A 13,532-nucleotide genomic window follows, 5' to 3' on the forward strand; every position below is an offset into this window, starting at 1 on the left:
TTGTATCCTTGCTGACTCAAACTACTGGGTTGAGGGTAACGTCGCCTTTAAAAGAGGGGCCTACTACAATAACTAAGATAATCTCTTAAACAAGTGCAAAAGTGCGAAAATAATCAAAGGTTACACTAACACGCGAGTCGGATCCAAGTGATTCATCTTGTCTATCTGTTTTTACTTTTATTTTGTTTTCAGCATTTTTGTTAGTTTTATTTTCTTAGTTTAAAACCTTTTTTCTAACATTTTGATTTGATTAGACGTTGAGGATAAACCGGTACTAAAAGCTCTTGTGTCCTTGGACGACCTCGGTATCTTACCAACACTATACTACGTCCACGATGGGTGCACTTGCCCATATGTGTGTTTAGTGTTTGTAAATATCGTGTTTTATAAATTTAAAAGTTGGCTAAAAAGTGTAAAAGGGCTTAAAATTGATACCTAAAACATATACACACTTACGCACATCAAGTTTTTGGCATCGTTGCCGGGGACACAAGGATTTCAAGAAAGTTAGGAATCAACGGCCTAATCATTTTTTTTATTTTATTTTCTTTTCTTTTTTTTAAATTTTTGGGATTTTCTTAAATTTTTCAGATTCTGCAGAACTCAGCACGGGCCGTGCCCGCTGAACATGCCCCATGCCCAATCTTTGGAACTGGCAATCTTGTTTTACGTCAGACAGTAAGCTGAACACGGGGTCGTGCCCACTCAACACGCCCCCGTGCCCAAGATTCAGTTACTGAAAACAAAACCGTAAGATCCCGACAGTTGGTAATTTCTGACACAAAACGAGTGATAATGATCTTTTTTTTTTTTACTTTCGGCACTCTTATGGTACGTGGTGTCAATTATGTGGAGGCGGACATAAAGAATTAGAATGTTATTATCTAAATTATAAGCCCCACTATATAGACCCATCGTTTCTGTGTATCCTTAAGAGGGGCGAAAGTAAAAATAATCCTTATCTCTCCCTCGAAGGCGCCCAACCAGATATTTTAGGGGAAATGCTTCTTGATGAACTATTTCGACTAGAAGATCTGATTCTTAATTGGTTAAAAGAACTTAGGATGGATTTCTTATGTGCGTGAAGTGTGTTATATTTTAGGTATGTATTTTAAGCCCTTTTACACTTTTTAGACAAGTTTAAATTTATAAAACACGATATTTACTAACACTAAATACACATATGGGCAAGTGCACCCATCGTAGAAGTAGTACACTGCTGGTAAGATACCGAGGTCGTCCAAGGACACAAGAGCTTTTAGTACCGGTTTATCCTCAACGTCTAATCAAACCAAAATGTTAGGAAAAGATTTTTAAACTAAGAAAATAAAACTAACTAAAATGCTGAAAATAAAAATAAAAACAGATAGACAAGATGAATCACTTGGATCCGACTCCTGTGTTAGTGTAACCTTTGATTATTTTCGCACTTTTGCACTTATTTAAGAGATTATCTTAGTTATTGTAGTAGGCCCCTCTTTTGAAGGTGACGTTACCCTCAACCCAGTAGTTTGAGTCAGCAAGGATACAATCCTAAAGGGTCGGATTATTGAAAGATAATTAATTAAGTTATTAATGCATAATGTGGTAGGCCCTTCTTTTGAGGGCGACGTTACCCTCAGCTAAGTAGTCTGAGTCAGCAGGGATACAGTCCTAAGTAGCTGGGTTAAAGTTTTAATAGTAGTTTAACTTATGAGGGGATCAAAGAGTTTGGACCCCCGCCATCCAACACCTTTGGGTATTGAAGGAGGTCCTACTAAATTTGACTCAAGTCCCTTGCAGGATCTCTAAACGCCGAACAATGGCAAGACTCTTACCAAACCGTTCCCTTAACCCCCGACCAGGTAGCCAACATACCTCCATATAGACCGTGGAGATATGAATGGTGAAAACCTTTTATTTTATATAGACAGTAAAATAATGCCAAGACACCACGGACAAACGATAAGGAAGAATCACCTTCAACATAAGAAACTAGTAATTAAAGTCATTAATACAAAACCAATTAAAAAGTGCAAAAGATTAAATATAAAAAGTATTACACTAAACACTTGTCTTCACCAAGTGATGTAAGAGACTTAGGCAAACATGGCTTTTGATTGTCAAGAACTCTTACGATCAATCTTGGATCCCGAGACGACTCACACACTCTATGATGGACAATGGATGATGTTGGTGGATGATGGGGTTATGGTGGTGGTGGGCGGTGGGTGAAGTGCGAGAGAGGTGGTGTGCAAAGGGATGAGTTGTAATGTCTCCAAGCACTCCTATTTATAGGCTGAACAGAAGCTCGGGCACGGCCCCGTACCCGCTGGGCACGGCCCCGTGTCCATCCTTGTCTCTCTCTTCATTAATTGTAATTCGCAATTACAATAAATGCGCCTGCAGGAGTCTGACCACGCCCCCGTGTCCACTGGGCACGGCCCCGTGGTGGGCAATAGAAGCTTCTAAAGGTTTGTCTTTTCTGCTGCTTCTTGGGCACGGCCCCGTGCTCGCTGAGCACGGGGCGTGTTCAGTCTTCTGTTTTCTTGGTTTTGCTTGGGAAGATGCTGTTGAGGGGTCGGGCATTCCACTTTAGCTCCTTTTCTTGTATTTATGTTTGATTTTGCTGTCTTTTTGCTTCTTTTATTAATTTGAGCTCATTTAATCCTGAAAATACAAAAGGAAGACAAAAACACACTTTTTCCAACATTAGTACTAAAAAAGGGTTAGTTTTATGCCACATTTGATATAATTTATATGTTGCATTTTGTGCATATCAAATACCCCCACACTTGAATCTTTGCTTGTCCTCAAGCAAAATTCTTTTATAATGTGGCTTTATTCACTCCCAAATGGAATGGGTAGAAGAGAAGGTTTTTTTTTTGGGCTTGTCATAGAGTGTCGGGATTTTCAAAGATTCTTTATTGAGGTTTTATTTTTATTTATTTACAATCCTATTCGGCATGATTTATTAAGAACATTCCTTAAGATAAATTACTTATTTGGGCATAACGTACCTTTTTAAAATCTTATTTATATACAAGTTCACATACCTCACGGGAGATCACTCAACACTCGGCCGAAGATATATTTTTAGTGAATCACTCCAGAGCGGCATGGAACATACTTCTACCAAAAGCTTGCCAAGCAATCAATCCTCCTCCTTTTTAACTATATACCTTTGTAAATATCAAGAGGACTCTATGGGTTTTTTGGCTTGAGCTAAAGGTGGGTAGTTGGGTTAGTGGTTAGTAAAAAGGGCGAAAGGCGTAACAAACGTCGGTTCGAAAGACTTTTTATTTTTCATATTTTTATTTTATTTCGATGGATTTTTCAAACAAAGAGATTTGATAATCTTTGTTTGTTTGTTTGGCTTCATCGAAATATATATATATATATATATATATTATTTTTTTTTAAGTCATAAGAGAACCGAACGTTTTTACTAAAAAAAAGTAAATAAAAAGGTTTAGGTGGGTAAAAAGGGTTGTTTTGGGTTAAGAAATGAAAAGGTTTAGGCTTAAAGGGGTTAACTAGGGGGATTTTGGGTAGGTGGTAAAAAAAAATAATGGTATAGAATGAAAAAGGGTTAGTCCTAATGCCTCCATCATTTACTTACTCGGGTTTAAGTTGGTAAGGACCGGGAATGTATTGTTGTGGCAAATTCTAGAGTCGTATGAACCAAGCGGCTATTCACACAAGAAACGAAAAATGAGCATTTAGTGTAAAGATATATATATATATATATATTTGTATGCTCGTTAAAGGCTCAAAACTCACTTTTGTGGGAAAAGGTTTTTTTTTTATGTGATCAAGTATATAATCAAATTTTAACTAAGTTTGTCATGCCTTTTCATAATTTTCTTATGTTGGTTCTTTTTATCACGACGCTATCGGTTGTAAATTTGTAAAAATATAACCTTGTTAAGTCTTGAATTCCCAACTTAAACTTAGACAAGTAAAAAAATGAAAAAAAATTTTGGAAAAAATTTGGGTGATTAGCGGTTCCAATAGAGTTTTGTGTAAGGCTTGTTATTAGGACTTGCAAAATTCAAGGTTTTAGCATCCCCCCACACTTAAATTACACATTGTCCTCAATGTGTCCCAAAAATAAGTTTTTAGGTTGATTGAATGTGTAAAATGGTGTTTAAAGCAAAATTTTATGTTACTAGCAGTCTGGACACGGCCCCATGGGGACCGGGCATGGCCCCGTGTTCAGGTGCCAGTGACAAAATTTTAAGAAAAGAAACAGAAGCCTGGGCACGGGGGCGTGTCCAGTGAACACGGCCCCGTGTCCAGTTACCTGAACTGGGCGATTTGCTGCAGATTGTGCAGCACGGGGCCGTGTTGGGTGGACACAGCCCGTGCTGAGCCTACTGTAATGGGAGATCGTTGTCGGATTGCTTTGTTTCAGTGCATGGGGCGAAGTTTCTCGTTTCCCTGGTTATCCTTCACCATCCAGCGTGTGTTTTATTTCTGCAAATTAAAATTAAACTAAAAATTAAACTAAACTAAGGATAGTTCCGCGGAATGCCTCCGTGGTGCGCCACGTTTATAAGGGTCCTTGGCTAGACCCAAGGTGAGGTTATATGTTTTCCGAGCGGGATGTTTTGCATCCCATGTTGCACCGTCGGAGAGTATCATCCAAACTCGAATCAATAACCTTCATGTAATTGACCGGGTCATCGTCCTCTATTCTCTTCCTAACCCCGAACTTCACTTCCTTATCACCATATTTTAAAGTGAGCGTTCCGTCATTCATGTCTACCACTGCTTGTGCGGTGGCTAGAAATGGTCTCCCTAGTATGAGGGGGACTTCGGTGTCTTCTTCCATATCAAGTATGACAAAATCGGCCGGGTAGACGAAATTATCAACTTTGACTAGCAGATTTTCAGCGACACCTAGCGGGAATTTGACGGATCGATCAGCAAGCTGGATACTCATCTTTGTAGGACTCGTTTTGCCTAAGCCGAGTCTTTTGAACATTGATGCTGGCATGAGGTTGATGCTAGCCCCAAGGTCAGCTAGCGCATTTCGAATGGGGGAGTCCCCAATCGAGCAAGGAATTGTGAAACTTCCGGGATCAATCTTTTTTTGGGGAAGTTTGTTGAGCACGAGGGCGGAGCATTCTTCGCCTAAGTTAACTAATTGCAATGATTCAATTTTCCTTTTATGAGTGAGGAAGTCCCTCAATTTTGAATATTTAGGCATTTGGGTTAGGACGTCAATAAAAGGAATGTTGACATGCAATTGTTTTAGTAGACTTTCGAATTTTGCGAATTGCTCATTGGTCTTTTGACGGATTAACCTACCGGGGTACGGCACTGGAGGAGCCTTGGTGGGTTCTGGTGATGGAGGAGAAACTTTCTCTTGTTGGGGCGGTGTTGCGATCTCCTCAGTAGGCGGTGGGCCTTCCGTGGGACCCACGGTACGGTTCCGTAGTGTTATGAGATGAACTTGTGCCTTTGGGTTTGTTTCGGTATTACTTGGTAATGCGCCTTGCGGTCTCTCGGAGAAATTTTGGGCTAGTTGATTTATTTGTTTTTCGATGTTTTGTATACTAGCTTGATGATTTCTAAAATTTGATTCCAATTGTAGAAACCTATCCGAGTTTTTCTTTTCAGTGTCGGAGATGAGGCGAGATACAGTATCTTCAAGCCTTTCTCGTCCACCTTGTTGTTGAGGAAAATTTTGTGACTCATTTCTTGGTTGTTGAAAGTTTGTTCGTTGATTTAGGTTTTGTTGGTTACTACTATTGTCGGGTTCTCTCCAACCAAGGTTAGGGAGGTTACGCCATCCTTGGTTGTAGGTGCCCGTTGGGGGACCCGACGGCCTAGGTCTATTATCAATGTAGTTTACCGATTCTGGTTGATCAGCTGTTTCTTTCATACAACTCCAATTTTCATGTGGCCGACCACACCCTTCATAAGCCATAACCGAGACTGTTTTTGTCATTTCTAACTTTTTAATTTTTGAAGAAAGGGCCTCGATTTGGGCTTATAAAGAAGTGTTTTCATCAACCTTATGGGCGCCCGGGGCAATGGATTTATTGCCTCGGGGAGTGTGCCATTGAAAATTGGTTTGAGCAATTTCCTCAATTTGATTATATATTTCCTACGGGCGGCGATTACCTAAAAGTCCCCCGGAGCTAGAGTCAAGTATTTGTCTAGTATGTGGAAACAATCCATTATAGAAAGTGGATACTTGTTGCCACACCGCAAGATCGTGATGAGGGCACTTTCGTAATAGCTCCTTGAACCTTTCCCAAGTTTCATATAAGGATTCCCCCTCGTCTTGCGAGTATGTATTAATTTCAGTCATTAGTTTAGCCATTTTAGCGGGAGGGAAATACTTATATAGAAATTTTTGGGCTAGTTCATCCCAGGTGTTTACCGAACCAACTGGGAGGGTGTTAAGCCAAGCTTTTGCTCGGTCTTTTAGTGAGAATGGAAACATTCGAAGGCGGATGGCGTCATTTGATGCTCCATTGATCCGAAAGGTATCACATATTTCTAAGAAATTAGTGATATGTAGATGGGGATCCTCGTCCGCAAGCCCATGAAAGGTTGCAGCGTTTTGAAGCATCTGTATCAAATGTGGCCGAAGTTCGAAGTTGTTGGCTTCGACATTCGGTGCATTGATAGTGGCGCCGAGATTACCTATGGTGGGTCGTAGGTAATCCATGAGGGTACCTTGGTCCGCCATTGGAAGTGGGTCCCCCGAAACCTTCTCTTGGTTTTTAGCTTTTAGTCTTTTTCTGAGAAAGTGTTCGGGTTCTTCTAGAGGTTCTTTTATGTCTTTATTAGAACTAGAGCTCATACACTACGTAGAGGTGGTGTCTGGTTCCAAGTCCGGCAACAAAAACAAAAAGGAATGCTGGTCAGAAAGTTCACCACGGCCCCGTGCTTGGTGAGCACGGCCCGTGGTCGGAGTTACAGCGATTGTTTTCCGGATCCCTGTTACTAGAAAGTTGGACACGGCCCCGTGTTGCACCGACACGGCCCCGTGCTCAGCCTTCTGTAACTCGGAAAATAAAAACTGCCAGTACCGATGCTGGGCACGGCCCGTGCTGAGCTCTGCAGAAGCTGAAAAATTTAAGAAAATCTAAAAATAAAAAGAAAATAAAAATAATGATTAGGCCGTTGATTCCTAACTTTCTTAAAATCCTTGTGTCCCCGGCAATGGCGCCAAAAACTTGATTTGCGTGAAGTGTGTTATATTTTAGGTATGTATTTTAAGCCCTTTTACACTTTTTAGCCAAGTTTTAAATTTATAAAACACGATATTTACTAACACTAAACACACATATGGGTAAGTGCACCCATCGTGGACGTAGTATAGTGTTGGTAAGATACTGAGGTCGTCCAAGGACACAAGAGCTTTTAGTACCGGTTTATCCTCAACGTCTAATCAAACCAAAATGTTAGGAAAAGATTTTTAAACTAAGAAAATAAAACTAACTAAAATGTTGAAAATAAAAATATAAATAAAAACAGATAGACAAGATGAATCACTTGGATCCGACTCGTGTGTTAGTGTAACCTTTGATTATTTTCGCACTTTTGCACTTATTTAAGAGATTATCTTAGTTATTATAGTAGGCCCTTCTTTTGAAGGCGACGTTACCCTCAACCCAGTAGTTTGAGTCAGCAAGGATACAATCCTAAAGGGTCGGATTATTGAAAGATAATTAATTAAGTTATTAATGCATAATGTGGTAGGCCCCTCTTTTGAAGGCGACGTTACCCTCAGCTAAGTAGTCTGAGTCAGCAGGGATACAGTCCTAAGTAGCTGGGTTAAAGTTTTAATAGTAGTTTAACTTATGAGGGGATCAAAGAGTTTGGACCCCCGCCATCCAATACCTTTTGGTATTGAAGGAGGTCTTACTAAATTTGACCCAGGTCGTTTGCAGGATCTATACACTAAACAATGGCAAGACTCTTACCAAACCGTTCCCTTAATGACCGACCAGGTAGCCAACATACCTCCATATAGAACGTGGAGATATGAATGGTGAAAACCTTTTATTTTATATAGACAGTAAAATAATGTCAAGACACCACGGACAAACGATAAGGAAGAATCACCTTCAACATAAGAAACTAGTAATTAAAGTCATTAATACAAAACCAATTAAAAAGTGCAAAAGATTAAAAATAAAAAGTATTACACTAAACACTTGTCTTCACCAAGTGATGTAAGAGACTTAGGCAAACATGGTCTTTGATTGTCAAGAACTCTTATGATCAATCTTGGATCCCGAGACGACTCACACACTCTATGATGGACAATGGATGATGGTGGTGGATGATGGTTTTATGGTGGTGGTGGGTGGTGGGTGAAGTGTGAGAGAGGTGGTGTGCCAAGGGATGAGTTGAAATGTCTCCAAGCACTCCTATTTATAGGCTAAACAGAAGCTCGGACACGGCCCCGTGCCCACTGGGCACGACCCCGTGTCCATCCTTGTCTCTCTCTTCATTAATTGTAATTCGCAATTACAATAAATGCAGCTGCAGGAGTCTGACCACGCCCCCGTGTCCACTGGGCACGGCCCCGTGGTGGGCAATAGAAGCTTCTAAAGGTTTGTCTTTTCTGCTGCTTCTTGGCCACGGCCCCGTGCTCGCTGAGCACGGGGCGTGTTCAGTCTTCTGTTTTCTTGGTTTTGCTTGGGAAGATGCTGTTGAGGGGTCGGGCATTCCACTTTAGCTCCTTTTCTTGTATTTATGTTAGATTTTGGTGTCTTTTTGCTTCTTTTGTTAATTTGAGCTCATTTAATCCTGAAAATACAAAAGGAAGACAAAAACACACTTTTTCCAACATTAGTACTAAAAAAGGGTTAGTTTTATGCCACATTTGATATAATTTATATGTTGCATTTTGCGCATATCAATTTCCTAAATTCATCTCAAGACAATGACCAAGAAGAAGTGTTGGGATCGCATTCAAACAACCTCGTTGCTCCCGAAAATACCTTCAATTCTAGCGAAGACTTGGACGATAGTCGTCCCTGTGCCGATTGTGCCTTGAAGGACTCTCCATCGACTTCGTTCGATGCATACATAGACCTGAGCGATTCGGCATACACCTTCTTTAACGAGAGCCTGGAAAGGGGTTGGACTTGTCCACCTACATATAGCATAGGAATCACCCTCACCGACTACCTCTTGCGTTCTCGTCTTAACCTAGATCAATTAAGGTATCTTAGGCACTTTGGAGTTGTTCCATCCAGTAAGAAACCACCCGATCCGGATAGGTTCCTTAGAAATAGACAAACTTCATAATCAGCCCCTCGACACGGAGCCGTGTCCAGCCAACACGCCCCTGTGTCCACCAAAAGATTCATTTCTGACTTTTACGTCAGAATACGGACAAACTATGTCAGGATTCTATCTGCACACGGGGCTGTGTCCAGCCGACACGGGGCCGTGTCCAGCACGCTGTCGTTTTCTATAAATGCAGCCAAGAATTCTGCACATTTGGACCATCTAGGGACAGAGATTTGAAGGGATCTTCTCTCCTACCATCATAGGTATTTCTAAAAGAAGGCTCCAACAACCATCTTGTCCTTTCCTCTTTTATCATTCCTTCTTCTTCATCTTTCTCCAAACCTCCATTAAAGCTTAAGGTTTCAAGCTTTGATGAAGGGATTAATGAGTTTTATTCAAAGAAATCTTGTTAAAAATAAGTTGAACAACATTGTTTTAAGTTAATATTGCTCAAACAGGCTTCATAAGTAGAGGAATAACTTAAAACTTCAAGATTTCTTGTTACAAAATTCTGTAGAAAGATGAACACGGGGCCGTGTCCAAGGTACTGTTTCATAAAAATAAGCTGTTTTCGGTTTATTTTCGTAGAATGTCGAGTGAAAACAGTGGAACATCTTCCGTGCATTCAACAAACAGAAGAAGAGGAAGGAGGCGTTCCATTGAAGCTACCCTTGTACACTACGTCATTGCACTTCAGGAAGCTCTCGATGAGATGACTTCGGTTGAGGAAATCCTAATTGACCGTGTAAACTATCTTACGGTGGGGCTGGAAAATAGTTTTCAAGAAATTAACCTCTTGCACCAGAGGTTAAATATTCTTGTAACACCTCTGATGGAACCCATCCTCCCTCAAGAGGATTGGAACCTAGCACTTAAAGTCAACAACCCGACCGGATGGGATGACTTTCCAGCAGAACCTCCCCTTGAAGACCTACAAGAAGTCCCGGTGGAAGTTGCACCTCCTCAAACTGACGCTAACAAGCCCTCTTTTCTCCTCCCAAGGGAGATAGAGGAGTGGCTCGCCGACATATGAGGAGTCCATGCCCGGAAGAAGGAGTTCTATGAAGCCACATCCAACCAAGACTATTAGCTTCTTAGAATTTTTGCTAATTAAAATAACTTGTAGGCTAGAACTCCATGGTTTATGCTTCTTGTGCTTGCTTATCTAACTTAGTAGCATTTTAGGACTATGTATCTCTCTATGGTTTTTAATGAAATGATGGTTTTAAGGTTTGGATGGTGTTATAATAAATAATAAAACACACTCTGGATGGTGAAGGATAACAAGGGAAACGAGAAACATCGCCCCATGCACTAAAACAGAGCAATCTGACAACGATCTCTCCATTACAGTAGGCTCAGCACGGGCCGTGTTCACCCAACACGGCCCCGTGCTGCACAGTCTGCAGCAAATCGCCCAGTTCAGGTATGTGACACTTCGGGTTTTTCTCGGGCAACTTTCTCGAATTAACATTGCGTGTACGTATATTATTAAATGAAAACTATGGATTATCTGTTATTATGTGTTGTATGTATGTATATTATATAAATATATGTGTGTTACAAGTGGGCCGAGACCCCAAGGATCCGACTCGAGACCACTCCCGGTCTCGAGTGAACAGTAACAGGCGGGCCGGTTGGGCCATACAACCGAGAAGCCCATTTCGGGAGCCCTCAACCCACTCAAGGTGCACCACCCTCTTATAATAACCAAAAACCAACACACTCTCCTTTACACTCTCCCTCATTTCACTCTCACACTCTCTACCTCTCCCTCGCTAAAACCCTAACAAACATCACCCTCTCCTCTCCTTCCCTCTCTCGGATCGGACCGGCGACAACCAAAAAGCTCTCGGACTAGCTCGAGATCATCATTCGGAACTTGGTTCATCAATCTCTTGTACTCCTCCATCTAACCGGTTAGTATATTATAGTTGTTTGATTGAAAATGAAGGTTCATGATGCACAAACTATTTTGATTAGTTGGATGTTTGATCGATTATGTTGCTTGTTAGGTAATAGATTTGTTATCAAATTCAAATGAACAATGTGTTGCTTATGAGCCAAATGAATGACTTGAAATAACTAAAATGATATGAGTAAGCTAGTGTGCTTTGAACAAGTGATTCATGCTAGAAAAAAGAAGGGAAATGTTGCTTTGGTATCTAGTCTATGTGCTATGATTTTTGTCCGAAAAATACAAGGTTATGTAGGATTATGAATATGTATTGAATATGGTATGAACATAGGATGAACATGTTTGACTTATTGTAGGAAAACCCTAAGGTGATGAACTATTTGAATGTGGCTTGAATATGTGAAGAACATGTTGAAGGTGATATGAATATTTGAAAATCATGTTGTTTGATCGGTTAAAATGAGAATTCAGACAAGAAAACATGTTTGTATGGTTTTATTGGATAGTACACCAAATCATGAAAACAGAATTCTATTGGTCACTACATTCGCCAGGTTCTAGAAGATTTCTGTACACGTAATCATGGTTGCGAGTCGGAACCCTTGGTTGCGACTCGAGACCAAAGCATGATGAGCCGACACGGGCTTCAGGGACTCGAGACCGACTAAGTCTCGACTTGAGACGACATGATCTCGACTCGAGACTGGGCTCGAGACTCCTGAGATTGCGACTCGCAAGCAGCACACTCGAGACCAAAACGTGATTCTTCGAGATCTCCCGGTTGCGACTTGAGATCGTGTATTCTCGAGTCGAGACCACCCTTGTCTCGACTGGGCTGCCTACGTGTTATTGGGCCACGACTTGTTGGGCTATCTGTTGACTGGGCTGCATGTGTTTCTGTTACTGTTTGTTTGTGAAAATGTTAGGGCAGGCCCAATAACCCAACTGTTTGAATGTATGCATGCTAAGTGTGTCTATACGTGTTTGCTATACGTGATTACTTGTACCCCAACTTGACCTATATTTGGTAACCATGCTAGGACGTGGTGACCAACGTGATTGACCGGGTAATTAATCTACCGAGCAACCCAAGGTGAGTTCACAACTTAAAGCATGCGTTCCTGGTGGTTTGGGAAACGGAACTAAAAACAACACTATCCCCTTATGAGGGATACAACTTACTTTTCTTCCCTTGTTATTGGGAACCTTTAGTTAATTACTGTTTATACGGATTGCAACAAACGGCACTAAATGAAACTCTATCACTCAAGTCCCTACTACATAATACCGATTAGTCGCCGGGGCCAGGCGAACGGGTTATTAGTTGATAGCGCTATTTAGGTTTTACCAGCCTCACACCGTGCCCGTGTATGGGATCGGTCGTGAACTAATGTACTCAAGCATCCGTCAATGATGATAGAACATTGACATCGGGGCATCCTGCGGAAACGCAACGGTTACCTAGTGTTCGGTATTGGAAAAACAGTTTAGTCGCTAACTTTTGGGGTAGCTCCCCATGGCATGTATAAACGGGTAAATTAACTGGTGAAACAAGTTTTTGGTAATTAAAACTGGACTACTAGTGAACTCGCTCAACAATATTGTTGACACCTTACTGCATGCTTTGCAGGTAACCAGTGACTGAGGAGCTTGCTGCTTGGGGATGTGTAGTGTTCGTCTACCCCTGTGTTGGGTGCTAAATAAACATGAACTATGAACCTTGTTTAAAACTGTTTGCTTATGCTTCCGCTACTTACTACTATTTGAACTTAAAACTTTAAGCTCGAAACATGATATTTGCTAATCGTATGGTTAGTGAGTATTACTTTGGTTATTAATTCAATTATTCAGTATAATTGGTGGCTGGATCCTGGTCAGTCACGCCCTTAAGCGGATGGTACTCCGCAGGTGGAAATTGGAGGTGTGACAGATTGGTATCAGAGCCATTGGTTATAGTGAACTTGGTTTTAAAAAGGGGAAAATCTTTTTGAGAAAAACCAGACTATAACCCGTGACTCGTGACAACACTACACTCCAAGTGCAAGACTCGACTTAACTGACCTCATAGCTCGGACCCATGTTTACTTGCTTGTTTGTCTTATGCTTTCTGCTCTACTATACGTACTAGTTTGCCTAATTAGATAGATACGCATCCCCTCTTCTATCTCATTCTCGCTATGTTACGACATCACACTCATACTATGTTTTCTGGCTATGAAGACAATGAGTGGACGCGGACGAGGAAACGTCAACATGACTCAGGCTTTCGCGGCTCACCCTGGAGGTAAAACTCGTTGTTTTAGGATGTATAGTTCCTACCATCGCATCGTCTTTCCACCTCTAAACCTATTCGTATCGCTCCCAC

General features: G+C 41.2%; 1 non-coding gene across 1 annotated transcript; it reads left to right on the forward strand.

Moving 5' to 3' along the window:
• The first annotated feature begins 6,203 nt into the window (after positions 1–6,203).
• On the forward strand, positions 6,204–6,310 carry LOC118480710. The gene has a single exon (XR_004863688.1). It is a non-coding gene; the product is annotated as a small nucleolar RNA R71 (small nucleolar RNA).
• Positions 6,311–13,532: the final 7,222 nt, after the last annotated feature.

This window comes from Helianthus annuus, chromosome 7, assembly GCF_002127325.2.
Source record: "Helianthus annuus cultivar XRQ/B chromosome 7, HanXRQr2.0-SUNRISE, whole genome shotgun sequence".
In the NCBI taxonomy this organism is placed as follows: Eukaryota; Viridiplantae; Streptophyta; class Magnoliopsida; order Asterales; family Asteraceae; genus Helianthus; species Helianthus annuus.